At 48.6% G+C, this 17,065-nt stretch overlaps 1 protein-coding gene across 3 annotated transcripts in view; it reads right to left on the minus strand.

The window, feature by feature from the left end:
* LOC6588258 (homeotic protein ultrabithorax) overlaps positions 1-17,065 on the minus strand; it is a 78,876-nt gene that overhangs the window by 14,942 nt on the left and 46,869 nt on the right. The window lies entirely within an intron of this gene.

Consider the following 17,065-nt stretch of genomic DNA (forward strand, 5'->3'; position numbering starts at 1 on the left):
AGTGGATAGGATGGATGTTGCGACATATGCCGAGTATCGATAGAGTGGGGTCTGGAGCAAGGTACTCGTCTATGCCATACGATCGAAAGCGGAGAGAGATGAAACATTTGGAGTCGGTTGATGTTCAAGTCCATCCATTGGCCTCCTCCATTCAGAGGTTGTAAGTTGTCTGGGTCCCAGTCCCAGTCCCAATACCCAATCGAAAAGCAATCCCCCTAATCCCCCTAATCGCATATCACCGGCTTACATCCCATCCTCTGCTGCTGTGTGCGTGTGAGAGTGTGATTAAAATGGCGATATGAATGCATAATAATACGAGAGTTATGACCCGGCCAGACCCCGCCGTCCACTCTCCACTCTCCACCCCCGATCGGAGGCATAAAACTGCAGCAAACTAAAGCGCTGCAGCTCCCCACCCCACCCATCCATCCACCCATCGGCCCGGCACTCGGGCAGTCCCGAGTCCTTCAGAGTTCTGGCAGTCCCCGTCCTTCCCCGACCATCATCGCCGGCTGAGTAAGTGAGCTGAACTTTGATGCCGCCACATTCTATTCGCATTTGGGCTCCAACTACCTATGACCATATATCTCTCCTGGCCGGACTAGGACCGACCGTCGACTCGCTCCGTCGCCAGCGGGCCGCCTGTTATTCCTTTTTTTTTTTGGCGAGTCAACTCCGACTACGAAGCTCAAAAGCCGTAAAGCCTTGAATGGGGAATCGTCTAAAGGGAGGTGGACGGTGGGCGATGGACGATGGACGGTGGGGTAGGCGCAGTGGCAAAGAGTGCCGCCGTTGCCCCTGGAAGATTTATGCAGTTCATATTCACATTTTCCAAACGCCGCATACCAGACCCAGCAGCAGCAGCATTCGAAGCGCACACGGATGCAGGCACAAGAGGGTAAAGGACAGGGCGGACAGGGCGGACAGGGCGGACAGGGCGGCATGCGAGGAATAGGATGAGGACGTGGCACGGACACTGCAGGCGTGCGTCTGTGTAATGTGCATATGTATGCCCATCCATGTGTGGGGATCGGTGTGCGTGTGTATCCGTGTGAGGGGGAATGAGTCCAGCCGCAATTGTTGGAGCTTTTTTGGGCGCCAAATGTGCGCTGAGCATTGCAGCTTGCAGTTGTTGTTTTTGCTTTTGTCGGGCTGAAATACAGTGGAACGAAGAGAAGCTTAGCCAGGTAAATAATCCATACAGAGCAAGGACCATTTCGATGTGTTCAATCACAGTGGACTGGCAACAAAGGCTATTAAAAAGCCTATCCAATATATTAGACGATGAAAGAGTCAATATGTACGTGTTTTGTCGGCTTCCCGCGCCAACCAGTTCCACTGTGCTTGGCCTAGCCCTAGCTGTGATCAGAGCCACGGCGAAGGGATGACGACGGCGGAGGGAGCGGTGGTGGAGTCTGGGGCTCGGCTTTGGTGGATGACTGCAGGCTGGAGCACACTGCATATTAAGTTATTGTATATTAGGTGTTAAATCAGATAAATTTTCGCATAATACCGCATACAGCACTCGGATTTTCAAAGATTAACGTGGCGCACACACAGTCAGTTGTTGGCTAGTGCAGTTGTTGCTGCTGTTGCCGATGCTGCTGCTGCTGCTGCTGCCCCCCGTTATGTTGCCTCTTCTTGTGGCCGTTGTTTGAGCCCGGCCGAACGGAGCTGTGGCTGTGGCTGTGGCAGTGGCTGCAGCATTTTGGAGCTGTTTTAATCATTTGAATGCTGCACATTGTTTTCGACCAGGGGCAGGAGGGAGTCTCTAAACAGTGTTGCAGTTTATTGGCATCGCCGGACGATGGTTATTTGTTGGGCTGGCAGTCATTGATAAACCTTTTGCTACGACTTTCCATTGTTTCTCGGGCTGCACATCGGACTGCATGGGCAGGCAATCGCATTTCTCTGCTTTCCCAGTGTGCGATTCATAGTCAGCAGATTATTAAAGCGAGCATAAACTTATGCAAATTCTTAATTACAGAAATCAGAAAAAAACAAAAGCTGAAATCGAAGCCCATGAAATGGTCTGTGCCGCGGCTTCGGCTTCATTAAGGCTGCCACGGCTGCTGGCTGTTGTTGTTGCTGCTTTGGTTGCATATTTAAAAATAAATCGCACCGTTATTAAACAAAAGCTATTGTGTTTTATGAAAAGCGCATAAATAAAACCGGCAAAAAGCAGCACAGCACAGAGCCAGCAACAATTTATTATGACAAGTTGCCCTGGCACTTTTATCTCCACACACACACAAATTTCTGCAGTCAGCCAGCTACCCCTACAAAGATACTGATATACTGATAGATACACACACATACAGGACACACACACAGATATACGATATCTATATACATACATATATATTTTTTTGTATTAATGCTGCTGTTGTTGCTCCTCTAACACAAAATATATGCAATAAAATAGCCACAAAACAAACTCTGCCCTAAAATGCTGAATGCTGCTGCAGCAGAAACTAACTAGAAAAGGCATCCAGCAGATACATACGAACATGGATAGATAGATAGATACATGGAGAGTGTGTGCCAGCAACGAGAACGTGACCAGAACCAAGTGGATTTGACAAATAAGTTGCTAGAAAAGCTCAGTTTTAATTAGTTGAGCTGCAGACAATTCTCCAATTTAAAGGGAACGTTTCGCCCGTATAGACATTCCCCTTATCAAACGATTCAGAAGGAGATGGTAGCACAACATCTGTTACTCTAGCTGATGAAATTAGTTCAAAGAAGAGTCTTTATCGTCAACTCATCATTAACAATTCTAATGTACCTACTTGTATCATTATAATGATCGCAGGGCTTTGTTTGTATTCTCAGAATATTTAAAAAGAGAACCACTTCTTTTGAAATGTGGAAACTGGTATGCCTGCTGTTGCTTCAGGATGGTTCTCGCACTGTGAGAACCTGTAAACGAGACTGCCATTGAAGGTAAATGAGATCCTATTCTCCCCACCCTCCGATGGGCAATGCGTTCACTAATCCGTGGCTCAGTTGATTAACGCAGCGAGGAGGCTTCTATTTATTATAAATTTGCAAGCAACCACAACTTCGAATTATGCACGCCGAGGGCAGCCAGAGTTGATTGCACTTGCCACGAGATGTGGCAGGCAGGCAGGCGGGCAGGGGGCAGAGGGGAGCGGGTGCGAGAGCGGGGGCCCCAACAATTTAGTCTGACATTGCATATTTTTGCTCGCTCCGTCTGCGTGGCATGCACCGCATGCGAGAGGGCATAACCGAACACCGGCCATGGCGATGGCGATGGCGATGGCGAGGGAGAGGGAGAGGTGGAGGGACGGGCACAGGGATAGGGATATGCTCCTGGGCGCGTGAAAAAAAGGAACGAAGCCCGATGACCATCGCAATGATGATGGCCAGAAGAGTGAGCAGCAGGAGCAGGAGCAGGAGCAGGTTGCTCTGGCTCTCATTCTGGATGTTGCTCTGGCTCTTGCTGTTTCTGTTGATTTGTTTTGGCCAGTTGTTGCTCTTGTTGTTGTTCTCTTTCAAATTGCCCGTTGCCCGTTGCACGCTGCACGCTGCCCCCGCGTCCCCGTTGCGTTGCACGCTGCCCGTTGAACGTTGAACGTTGCCTGTTTCCCAGTTTGCCGGGTGAGTAAAACGATTACCCGCCGGCTAGGAGGCTCGCTTTTTGGTATGTGTCGGAACAACTATTATTAAGCGTGCACTCTCCTTGCTGTTGTTTTTTACAAGTGCAACGCCGTGCCCCTGCCTCTTGTTGCGGCCATTGTTCTGCTTTGGCTGGAAATTATTATTCGCATGCCAAAATGAATTGAGCAGCCGGATCTGAGGAGCAGCAGGAGGAGAAGTGGAAGTGGAAGTGGAAGGGGTTTCTGTGGCATGCAACATGTTTAGTGGGCACACATGCGTCGCGTCCCCCCATTCAAATTGCCCAGTTATTAAGTAAATTGATTTTAAGTATGTTTTGAAATTATTTGCTTCTAAATGTTTTGCTGCTCGCATTCGTCGCAGCCGTTGCTCGGCCGTCGATTACTTTGTCGCGATAACCCGACACGGCCCGAGCCGAGCCGAGCCGAGCCGAACACAACCGAGCTGGCCAAATTGATTGTTAACATTACATGCAATTTGTTGCCGTTCCTTCGATCTCCATTAAGATATCCCGATGTCCAGGGAGCGCGGAATTGCAATGAAAATAAGTGAAGAGCTGCCCGGGCCCGTCGGGATCTAGAAAGCATTTCTGTAATAATGGCTATGAATGCCAGTCCTCGCTTATTCCAACACCACTCCTGGCCCAGCTCGCATATACATATTTTCTATTAACCGACGTTAAATTTAATTTAATTTAAAACTTACAGACCAAACAACGTGGTCGGAATGGTTCCGCGGCATGCGAAATGCTAATAAGCGGGGGGACGGGGCGATGGGGCGACGGGGGCGACGGGGGGGACGGGGATTGAGATACCGATTTCGATACCGAATGCAAGCAAGCCGACTGCACCTCCATAAACAGTACAATTAGACTAATGACTGTGCTTAGGCCCCGCGATCGCCAGTGGGCAGGAGCATCATAGACATGGTGCCAGGAGACCACACACAGGCTGATCCGGGACTGGCCAAACCGGCTCGCCGTCAGCACTTGCGCATATGATTAACTTGTGGCAGGGGGCTGTGGCATGCCACTTCTAAGTACGTGGAGATGCCACGTGGTGGAGCGCGATGGCCTAATGGGTCGCCAAAAGAGGGACAGCTCCCTGAGATGCACTGCGGCTGATGAATTGCCCGCTGCTCGCATTTGGCCAGGTTAAATGGTTTCCATTGCAGCAGCAGCAGCAGCAGCGGCAGACAAACCGGTTTACCCGGGGGCAGGTAGTCTGGGTCCGGCAGCCGGTTGTCGTCGTCTTGGCCATGCTTGTCCCATGTCGGTGGTGGCTTTAATGGCTTCCGCCAACGATCATAGGAGTGAAATAAATGGCCAGACGCAGCCAATAAACGTCGCGCGTTATGCCCTGGCTCTTTCGTCGCTTGGCCTGGCTAAATGGCTAAATGAGTTAAGAACTGTGGACAGCTGGATGCGATTTACGAGGGGTACGGGTGGAAGAGCGACGTCAACAGATATCCTCAGAGGGAGGACATTCCTGCTGGCTTCGTAATAACACATTCTGCACTATTCGTATAATAATATCTGTCTGTAATTTACGAAACATATATATTGCCTAGGCACCCATCAATCAGTTTGGGATTTAAGGGAATTGACCTGCACCGTGCACTCTGTGGCTCTCCTCCGGCTGGAAAGCCACGGCCAAGTCCAGCCCAGTCCAGTCAAGTGCTCGGTCTAGTCCGATCCAGTCCCAGTCCCGGTCCCAGTCCCGGTCCGGTTGAATAATAAAAGTAATCGCTCTTTACCCTTTAGGGTTAGCGAGTGGAGCAAATTGCAAGTTGAATGCCAACCAAGTCGTTGGTTGTCGGGCGAGGGGAGAGTTCGCTTTTCTATAAGCATAAAAATTGCTATAATTTGTTGAAAATTACATTTTATACATAACCATGGCCCCCTGCTTGGCCCCAGCCCGCCCGGAGACCCGTAATTTATTTTCCCTACCTTTAATCAATATACGTCCACGGACAATATGGCAGCTCCAACTATTATCCGAGATGGATTGCAGCGCGGGATTGGCTCAGTGAAGGGCTGGAAAATGGATGGTCCGAAAGTCAGGAACTGGAGCGGAGCAATCAAAAATATTGAAAACCATTTGATCAAGCCATCAAGATTAGCGAAATGGCCAACTGGGGCTAACTAAAGGGGAACTGGAGTTATGGGAATTTTTGTGCTGCCCTCACGGTTTTTCCAAAGTCAACAGATATAGAAATTTATCGGAGTCTTCGATGAAATTGTTGCAAATACCTGGGCATAATCGGATTCTCCTTTCTATAATTAAATTTACTCATTGCGCACTAGATCCTTAGTCATGAAACTTCATCCAAAGACAATAGATCTGCTTCTTCCGTTATTGTCTCATTGTCTCCACAATGAATTACCCCTTTAAAATCGCGTCCCTTGCTCTGGTTTAAGGAGCATATGGCAATGGAAATTTATGCAAATTACTTAATAAAATGTTGTCAACAACAAAATACATACATTTTCAATAGACCAATATCGCTCTAGCCCTCTCTCCCTCAGTCTCAGCCCGTCTCGCTCTGCCGGACAAGGGGCGTTAGTGTTTGGCCATTAAGGTTTACCCTCGTGCCTGGCCAGGCCCAACCCCTTTCGGACCGCCATCTCGCACTCTGAACTCTGAGCTCTGAACAAGGGTTGGCGGTACAGATCTCTTATGTGACACAGTTCCCGGGAATGATGGACCTGCTCTTGCGCCTCCTCCGCCTCCTCCGCCTCGATGGAGATCCAATTAAACCTTCTTTTTTTCTCCTCAGTTTTCTGTTTGTCCTCATAAATTGTGCATTAACCTGATGCGGCATAGCTCCGTAAAGCAGAGACATAAATCCTGACCAACTTCCAGAGCCACCCTCGGCCATGTCTCACGTGCGGGGCACGTTGCCACCCTGCCTCTGCTGGCCATGCGTCTGCGTCTGCTTCTGCTTCTGCCTCTGCTTCTGCCTCGGCCCGCTCCTGTTTACCATCTTTCGCTTCTGTGCCGATTTCAGCCGAAAGATAAATAATCTGCTGCCGCTCTACCGCTCCACCCAGACGCAGTCATATTTGCGGTTCCCCCATCCCCATCCTCATCCCCATCCTCATCCACCTCCGGCCCAAGCGCCGCACGAACCTGACTTCTTCTTGGCATTTTCGCAATAAAATCGTAATAAAACACATTGGTCACGTAATTTCGTTTGTCTGTGGGATTTTATTGCCATTTTTTCGAGCAATTTTAAATTGTTATAAATGTGACTGCGACGGCGACGGCCCGGACCCGTGTGTTTGCTCAGCCAGCCCTCAGCCATCCGCCGCACTTTGCGTACTTATATATTTATGATGTGGAAAATATCTTGAAAACTGCACAGGCAGGCATCGGGGAAGGCATCGGGGAAGGCGATTCCGGGCAGGCGAAATCGATAATGATGATGGGGATCTTCTGTACTCTGCTCTGCCCTCTTCCCGCCCTGAACCACATTTATCAGAATAATTACACTCGTCCTTGGGCGGGGAGGGGCAAATGAACGGGACACGCCCCCGGCCATGGCCCTAGCTCGTCCTCCTCCCCCACAACAGTCAAAACTTTCACTGGCCAAACACCGCACAAACGACAATTAAGCAACAAAACTTTGATAAATTGCTTCCTTGCTCGCATTTTACGAGTTGAGTTGGCCCACAGAGTGGTTCGGCGGGGCTCGGGGCTCGGGGCTCAAGGCTTCTTTATACTAATTAAGGGTCTCAGGGTTTCCTGCAAATATTTGCTATCTGGCTCTGCCTCTGCCTCTACCAGCCAGCAGCGGCAACAGCAGCATCCACAACAATGGGGGACAGTTATGTGGCGCCACAGGCGGGAGGAGACTTCGAATATTTGTGCTCCATTGAGCAAAGTTTGCTATAAACTCGGAATAGTTGGAATTGTGTTCGTTTGTTCGAAACTCGATGGCAAAACAATTTCTGTGACTATTTCCAAAACGACAAATATTCGAAATAAGCAATTTTTGGCATCTATATAGAAATTGATGGGAGGGGAATGGAATCGTATGGAATGGAATGGACAGGGCCCAAATGTTATTATATATAACAAAAATGTCCTCTTAAAGTTATAATGCTTTTAGTCTTTGGAGTCCTTCTTGCACATTCAAAAATGTATCTGTTAATCAATTTATTGCAATTAAATTCATGCAAAATCTTTTCCAAGGAACTCTTGATCCGCAGCTCCGTGCTTCCACCCCAGCGCTAATCCATGGCGAACAACTTTTGGATGCGAGAAATCCGCTCGCCAATAAAAATGATAAAGTTTTTTGCGGAAATATAAAATTGAATTATTGCATGCAATTTAAAAACCAACAAAAGCTGACAGAAGTCGCAGCTAAAAGCCGGGCGGAGGCAGGGGCAGGGGCAGGGGCAGCATCAGCCCCAACAACAGCAAGGACTGCCAAAAAATTTGTCAAAATAATGGCGTCATTCTGCAGTGGTCGCCGGCGAACCGGGAGGGGTAGCTGAACGGGGGTGGTGGGCGACAAAGACGCAAAGAGGATCCACTAGGACGAGCGCACACATACACACACACACACACACACATGCCGCCGGCGACGCTTTGGTTTATCCTTTATCCTTATGCCTTTTTGCACATTATTTGCTTTTGCAATTCAAAGCGATTAAGTGCGACATCGCCGAGGAGGAGGACTCGAGAGAGTCGCCTCGAGACTCGACGCTGTCTCTGGCCCTGCTCCGGGGTCATTAGGGGCGACATAAACCATGTTTTTGTTGCAGTGGCCGACAGTATGTACGATATAGAATATATTGCATGCCTAATGGCAAAGTCATCCAGTAACTCAATGCGATGCGCCCGAAAGGCTTTCAAACCGCCTCAAACTGTCTCTGGCCATTAGCGCAGGCTGGCCGTCTAAAAAATAAAAAAAATAACAAAAAAATAAAAACAAGAGGAGCGTAAGCCCATTTAATAGAGCAATTATGAGCAGTTGAAAGTCGGGAAGAGTCGACCGATGTCGGCCATATTTCAAAGTGTTTGGCCGTAACTAATTAAGCAATTAATTTCCGAGCAGCGGGACGGGTCCGCAGTCTCGCAGTCCCGCAGTCCAATGGGGAAGTTCAACAAACTTTTGGCCGAAAAATTGTTTACAGGCTGCTCGCGTCGCGTACACCTCTCCATGTGGCGTAATTTAGTGAAATTATTTATGCCATGGTCCGCAACAGCCTCCCGAAACCCGAAGTGCCAGAGAAACCCTTTCACATGCGTGCGCCGCGAAGTATGCAGCACTTTCTGTGCGCCTGCCATAAAGCATGTTAAACGCCCCGAGGGTGTGAAAACTTGAATCAAAACCGAACCGAACCACTCGGAATATTTATGATGCGATTAGCAGGAGTCAGACCCAGTCGTTGCTGCTGGCGTTGCTCAGGTTGCAAGGAGTTGGGTGGGAGATTTACGTGGCCAAATAAGAAGGCTGCCAATTAAAGCTGTGTGGACTGCAGAGGGGAGTGCACCGCATGAATATGTAAATAAAAAGAGCTAATAAGTGGGTGTTTAATAACCGGATGCCCCAAAACCATGGCCTCCTCAGACCCACAGGCCCACAGAATGGAGAGCGCGCGAGCGCACTTTGTCAGCCGGCAAAAGGTAAAAAATCAGTAGGCAAGGCAACCGAGCAGCCAACAACAGGAAAGGACATGCCGTGCGGCAGAGGCAAGGGCAGGCCCGAAAAAAGGTAGCATGTTTAATTTGCGTGGCATTTGCAGCTGCCTGCGGCAAAAAGATAACGAAAATAAAACGTTTGTCGTCCTCCGAGTGGAGACGGAATGCTGTAGGGGGTGGGGGAGGGGGAGGGGGATAAAAGAGTGGGAGCGAAGGAGACTCGGAGAATTTGTAGAGCAGTGCAAACTAATTAAAACGACCGTGCACAGTGTTGCACGCGAAATAAATCCCCACCGAATTATGATTAACATTTAATTTAGCGAAAATAATCAAGCGTGCTTTGATTAACTCCGAAAGTGCGAGCCATTAAAACTCTCGTATGCATAAATTCGAAAATCATTCGGAGCACGCCACATTAAATTCATTAATATTCAATTAAAACCGAGAATCAAAAATGAAAAAAACCAAATAAAAACTAATAATAATCGAGAGCTAATGGAGTCCCTCGACGGCTGTGATAATTATTTGCTGGTGTCCTGAGCGGGGCAGGACGAATCGGACCCTGTCCCTCCCTCACTCGGCCACGTCCAGAGCATTTATTCATTCATTAAACGCAGACAATTAAGTGTCAGGAATTTTGCAGGACTATAAATTGTGTGGGGGTCGCCGGGGAGCAGGAAGACGGGTGGGCTCGGCCTTTTGTCAGGTCAGCCGAAAATCTCCATATGCACTGACCAAACAACTATAAAACTATGTGCGCCCAGGGGTGGCAGGAGTGCTGGCAAATTTCAATTTAAATTTTCCCTCTGTGGCAGCCATTTTGCAATGGCCGCGACTGTTATGGCCTCGCAAAATGGTCCGCGCCCGCCCATCCACCAACGGACAGGAGGCGCAGGGGGCGGCTGAGCCGACAATCGGTTAATTGAAAATTCTCCAGAAACCAAATTAGAAAACGGGAAACATAGTTCCTGGCAAACAGGCCATATAATGGCAGATTAGTACGTGTGGAAATGGCAATAAATCCCATTCTGATGATCACTCTGGCTGGCACATTCCGGTCGATGAATAATTGTGCCCATTCATGTTTCATAGTAGGTTTCGACATACAATATGTATGGTTGAGGTATTGATTTATGCCTTGTACCTTGTAGGATGCTGGAATTTGTTTGAAATTTTTAATTAAAGCTGGATTGCGAGATGCGTTAATCATGAAACGAATATTTCAAATGAATCTGTATTTTCTGTTTCTATGCGGACTGCCTAACCATTCCGTATGAAAACTATCGTACATTTCAAAGGTCTTTAATTTTGCTCAATTTTTTCAAAGTCTGCTTCTGCAACTCTCCTTCCCTGTTTTCGGCCGATTCGCACGCTTATCGATGACTGGGAAAGGAAATGCGGCCCATGACGTGTCCTACGCTGATATCGGCTTTCCTTCGGCTTCCCTCGCCCTCGCCCTCGCCATCGCCATCGCCATCGCCTTTTTCCCTCCAGGTCGGGCCCTTTTTCCCGGATTCAGTGTGTGTTTTGCTCAGAAGACATCAAATTACTTTCGTATGCAAATCAGCGGCTTTTCTGCAGACTTTTTTGTATGTGCTGCCGCCTCCCAAAGCTGCCGCACGGCAGCCGACAGACGCCGACTCCCCCGTTGCCCCAAGCCCTTCGCCCGGGACAGTTGATCGGCACCAAATTTATCTCAATGATATGCAGATAAAACTAACAAGTACCAACGTTTCTTTTTCATTCCGTTTCGTTTCTCCATCTTCCTGCTCTGCCTCGCTGCACTTCTCAAGAGACAGAGTCTGTGCGAGAGAGAGAGAGAGAAGCGAGAGTGGTGTGGAAAAACTACATTAGCAAATAAATTTATTTAGCATTACAAAAAATGAGGTAGCTAAGTGGCTGTGGGTGGCTGTCCCAGAAGGGGACGGGAGGCTGGCACGGGGGTGTGGGTGGTGGGTGGTGTGTGGTGGGTGCCATGAATTTATTTAAGATACTTATTGATTGGATTTGATTTCATGCTATGAGAAAGTAAACTTGTGCAAATAAATTTAAATGGGGGCGTTGAGTCCGCTCCGCTCTGCTCAGCTTCGTTTTCCCTCTCCCAATCTTCCAATCCCCCGTTCAGGCGCTCCCCCAAATTTGCAAGTTTTTCTGCCTTTGGGGCAGAGGAAATCCCGTCATGTGTGTGGGGTGGGGGTAACACTCCCCCCCCCCCCCCAGCACGCATGAGTAATTTTCCAATTTTTGTTTCACATCTCCTGCTAATCTGGAAAATGGTTTTCTTCTGTCGATGATGCTAGGTGGGGATTACAACTCCTGCAGCTGGTATGCTACTTCTGTCCTTATATGTTCAATATATCTACTCACTTTGTCAATGTTTTTTTTGGAGGGATACATGGGAATAATTTGTTTGACACTTACCTAAAAGAAGAGAAGAAAACATAGAATCATTTAGTTAAAGGGTATTTACTAATGTCCAGAATATGTACATACACAGATATTCGTACGTACAGGAAGAAGTTTGAGAGTCTACTTGGGTTAATCATGCTGATAGGGAATAATTAAATCTGAACTTTTACCGTTCCAATTAGTTGCAAAGCCATTTGTCAGCCAACAAGATTCAGGCACTATTTTTCAAGATTTTACTTCCGTTCCGTTCCGTAATTGCAGAAAATGAAATAATTAAAATGGAAATACAACGACAACGCGTAAAGCAAGTTGCAGTTCCCTAACGACCTCTCTGTTAATAACGCAAAGTGCAAATGTTGCCACCTGCAAGTGTCCTGCAACTGTCCTGCAACAGCAATAACGATGCGTAAATGCAACTGCCCTTTGCCTCTGCCACTGCCACTGCCTCTGCCACTGCCTTTGCCTCTGCGGCTGTGCAGCCCTGCACGCAATTTTCATTTCATTTTCCTCTTGTTATTAAGTGATAATTGAATTTTTATGCCTTCTCCCCCCAGCTCCATCCAAAGCTCCAGCCCACCAACACGGATGTCAGAATCTCGCAGTTGTTCCTACAGAGTGACCTGCTGCCCCTGCCGCTGCCCCTGCTGCTTGCTGCTTGCTGCTGTGGCAGCTTTCCTCGTATTCCGATCAATTTCTCCTGCCATAAATCAGGCTGGTCTCTGTCTCTTGGGCCGATTTCCGAGCAGGCCATATAACGCACTTTCTAAACAGCACAAAACATGAAAACATGAAAACCCCCTCCAAGCTGGCATTCCATTGTTCCGGAGTTTCTATTAGAAATGCCAAAAAAAAGAAATGAAATATTCGCTGCAGCTGTTTTATGACACTCTCGCTCAGAAGTCGACCTTTTTGCAAACCGCAAACTGTGCAAAAATTATGAAAATTCATATTTCGGCACGCACTTGGCCGGCCTGGGAAATGGAAAATCTCCGTACCTGCCGCAGTCGGTGAAAGCGGCACAGCAGGAGGCGCGGTGCGGCGCGCCGTGAAATTTGCATGCCTCAATAGAATTTTGACAATTTTGCAACAGTTAGCAAAAGGAAAATTGTCCTTGATTTACAACCTGTAGGCAGGACGGGCCATAAATCTGCTTCCGCTATTTGTTTGTGCGGCGGCAAATATTTTGGTTGCTGCGATTTCATGCCCTCAAATTCATGCAATTGCACTTAATTTTTGCTCTTTTTGCGACGCGGCAAAAAATAGGGATATGGCAGGGCACGGGCAGGGCAGGGCAGGAAGAGAGAAACTCGCACACATTTCATGCGGCTTCCACAAAAGGTAAGAGCCGGGTCTGAACGACGACAACGAAAAGCAATTTACGAAAAGCACGCAGCGTTTAGATCAAAAGCAAAGACGACAATCGCCATTTGCCAGGACGGAGCTGGACAACACAGGAGACTCCACAGAAGACTGGATGGGGCAGGAGGGCCCCTCGGCTCTGACCCGTTCGGTCAACGATGCTATACAACGCAAAACACATCATTAAGTATAAAATTCTTAAAATGGAATTTTAAATCATTAAAAGGCAGCGAGCAGCAGCCACAGCCACAAAAAGAGTCAACAACGGCAGACAAGGAATTCGCAATGCATTTGCTTTATTTGGCAGTGGCTCGCTGGGAGCTGCTGATGCAACAGCAACTGCGGCAACATGCAATGGCAACCATTCCCGCTGCCCAGTCGCATTGTCCAAAATGGTCCGGGCTGAAGCCGAAGCTGAAGCAGAGGTTGAGGTTGGGGCAGCTTTTTTGTGCTTTTGAATTTTTTTTATGTACACGCCAAGCCAAACAGCTTGAATGGAAGTAATGATGCTGGCCGACCGTTGTCGTCGTATCCAGTATCCAGTATCAGAGTCTTGAGAAAGGCGCGCAGTTGTGTTGCATTTGCAATGAGTGGCCGGCAACGGCAACGGCAACGGCTGCGGCAACAGCAATGGCAATGGCAATCTGCAACATGGCCGCCTGAGCAGCAAACGAAGCTGAACTACCATCGTTGCTTTTATCGGCGTTTTAGCTGCCGCTGCTGCTGCCGCGCCGCTGCATGCCCCCACTCCTCCCCGACCGCATTCCCTTGCTTTCGGTAACATGTTGCTGCCGTGCATAGCATGTTGCTGCCGCCGCACGAATTCTATGTTGCACTTGGAATTCGAAGTAAATAATTCTTGGCCGTTCTTTGGCTTTTGCTTTTGAGCATTTTGCAAGTGCCTTCTGCTCGTTAAGCATTTTGTGTGCGACTTTTTTCATTTGTGGGGCAGCTCCTGCTGTTGCTGCTGTGGCTGCTGTTGCTGTTGCTCATCATGCACCCCACCCTAAGAAGGAAAGGAAGTGGAGGCGAAATGTGGTTCCGTTTCGTTTATCTCATGTCTTGGGTGCGCTATACAATAAGCTTTACGGACAGATACTTTTGAAGCTAATCGTGGAATGCGTTGCTTAAGCGACTTCTCGGGGGAAAGTATTCACTGGGGTTATTTACCCCTGATTCGGTAAAGATTTGTCTTCGTTATGGGCCCGCATGTGATGATTGACAATTCCCGCAGTCATCAGAGAATGATCTCAGAGCCGGTCCCTTCATGATGCATGCCTTACGAGTATGCCTCAAGCCTCACCCTCCTCCTCTCCGAGTGTCCAACATTGCTGGCAATCAGACAAGCCCAAGCCGCTGTAAGCCATAAAAGGCACTTCTCGTGCGTTTCTTTGCCGTTTTCTGTTTTGTGTTTTGTGTTTTCTGTTCCCATTTTGGCTGTGTCTCCATCTTGGCCAATGCATTGGTCGGCGACATTTGCGAGCGAATAAATTCAATTTGCTGCTGGTCAGAGGGAGCTGCGACAGGTTTTTGTCGCATTTATCATCGCATCAGCGACGACGGATGGTGGATGGCGGATGGCGGATGGAGAACAGAGCTCCAAATGAAACGCCATTTACCAATTTATTTATTTATATAAGGCGAATATATTTTATAACCCGAAGCAAATGCAGCCCAGTCCCGCCGGACAGCGAGCGGCCTCTGCTGCCTGCCCCATCCCCAGCCCCAGCCCCAGCCCCAGCAGAGCAAAAAAATGTTGTATGAAGTGACCAAACTAGTTCGTTAAAATAAATTCGAGAGCCACTAACAATGTTGAGCGGACAGACGGATCGGCTGGGACGGGACGCGGGATGGACAGCGGATGGGCAACATGCAACATCCAGGCCCGGTGAGCCAACTGATCTCCCAGTCTCGCTCCCATCCTCGGACTCGGTCTCGGTCTCAGTCTCGGTCCCAGTTCCAGTTTCAGCTCCAGCCAGCCAGCCAGCCAGCCAGCCAGCCATGTCGATGTACGAGTATGCGGCAGGGCGAAGATGTATTCCTTCTGGGATGTTTTTAATTTTTCTTTAAAGTCGTTAAGCGACGTCGTTCGTTTTTTGCGCCTGTCTCTGGCTCCAGCCTCGGCCCTGTCTCCGACTCCAACTCCGACTCCGATCCCTGCCACTTCGACTGCCACTGCCACTGCCACTGCCAGTGCCTTTACCTCCTTTGTGTTGGCCTTCGTTAGCTGCCATGAGCGCGCCATTTGCTTCCTTTGCCTTTCTAATGGAGTTTTGCAGATAACAGAGCCTGCAACAACAACGGAGCCGACTCCTGCCCCAGCATAAACACACACTTAAGCGTACTTGGGGCAATGGTAGACGAGAGACGCGACGCGCAACGTGCAACGCGAAACTCGAAATGAAATTAAACCCTTTTTGGCGGCGGTGGCGGCGGCTGCTGCTGCTTCTGCCAAAGACGGACCGCGGGACGAGGCAAATAGTTGCAAAAAATTAACATTATTGCAGTTTTGCAGCTTCAACTAGCAAGCCATGCCCCTAGGGAGGACTCACTCCATACCTGGACTGGAGACGGAATATAATTGAAGAAGATGTTGTATGTTGGCTGTTGGCTGTTGGCCGTTGTTGCAACAGTGGCAATAAATTTAAAATCGCTTAGAAAATTAAAGAAATTGGTTGAATAACAGCCCTGGCCATGCCTCAAGTCGGGGCTCGTATTTCTATGTAAGTTTTCCACAGCCATGGAATGGAAATGCCAACAGTTGCAAAGCCAAATGGACAAAGGCAAGTGGAGCAAAACAAAAACAGAAACCGAACAAAAGAGGAAAATGCTAAGAAGCTCTTGCCTCACCGTGCCGCACCGTGCCGCTCGGCTCCCCTCATCGCCCTGCCGACTGGCAGCATATGCAAATTTTTCCAGAATGCAACTAAACTTGAGCATGCGGCACGAGGGGGCAATGGGGAGAGGGGAGATGGGAGAGGGGAGAGGTGGAGTAATGAAGCTACTGCTTAAAGAATACGTTTCATACGCCCTGTTCATGGCATTCACTTGTGGAAATATCTTACTAGAAACTCCGTTCGAATGGCACCAAAGACCTTAATGGCAAATGTTTCTCGAGAGAAAACTTGAATTGGGGAGATTCTGTTGGTTAGGATTTATACTTTATAGACAGATATGTCGGACTGGAATAATACTTGGCTTGAGGCACTGTTCGGGTCTGGATCACACGGGCTGTGCCCAGTATTCAATTTGAAGCTTAGATTCGGTGGACAGTCTCTCATTCGTGTGGTAGCAATGCTGCTGCCCGCTGTGTTTGCAATGATAACACGAGGCACAGACACAGACAGGCCTCCCATTGCTCCCTAGCCCTAGCCCCCTCGACATTACCCTCTGGGCCGGCCGCAGAAGTGCTGTAGCATGCCCCCGGCTGGCCCGTTTCTAATCTGTCTTCGCGTGCTGTTTGCTGTTGCATGTGAGAATTGCAGAACACGGCTAACATGCAATGCACTCGAATGTCCGTGCCTCCACCCCACTCGCCCCACTCGCCACTCGAACAACATCAACAAGGCTGCCACATGCTGCGCCTCTGCTGCTGCTGCTGCTGCTGGTGCTGTCCCTAGCCCCATCTCTCTCGCGCGGCTCCAGCTGCCATCCCGCTCGCCCCAGTGGGGAAAACATTTATGCAAATGTCTGCGCGCCATCATAAAATTGGATTTGGCAGCCGATTCCGATTCCGAATCCGAATAGGTTTCGGATTCAGATTGAGATTCTTCCTCTGATTCGACAGCTATTTTAAGCCCCAGAACACACACATCCCCCTCCCTCTCATACGCGACATTTTTCGAATAAAATATTCGCCTGGCAATATAGAAAATAAAACTAATTTTGCTGTCGCCCGCTAATGTTTGCCTCCGTTTGTGTTTGTGTTTGTGTTTCTGTTTCTGTTTCTATTTATTTTTAGTTTCCCAGCCGCATTTTCCGTTCATTTCGGACTCTTTTTCTTC

The sequence above is a fragment of the Drosophila persimilis genome, unplaced genomic scaffold (assembly GCF_003286085.1).
Source record: "Drosophila persimilis strain 14011-0111.01,24,50 unplaced genomic scaffold, DperRS2 tig00000000-arrow-pilon, whole genome shotgun sequence".
Taxonomy (NCBI): Eukaryota; Metazoa; Arthropoda; class Insecta; order Diptera; family Drosophilidae; genus Drosophila; species Drosophila persimilis.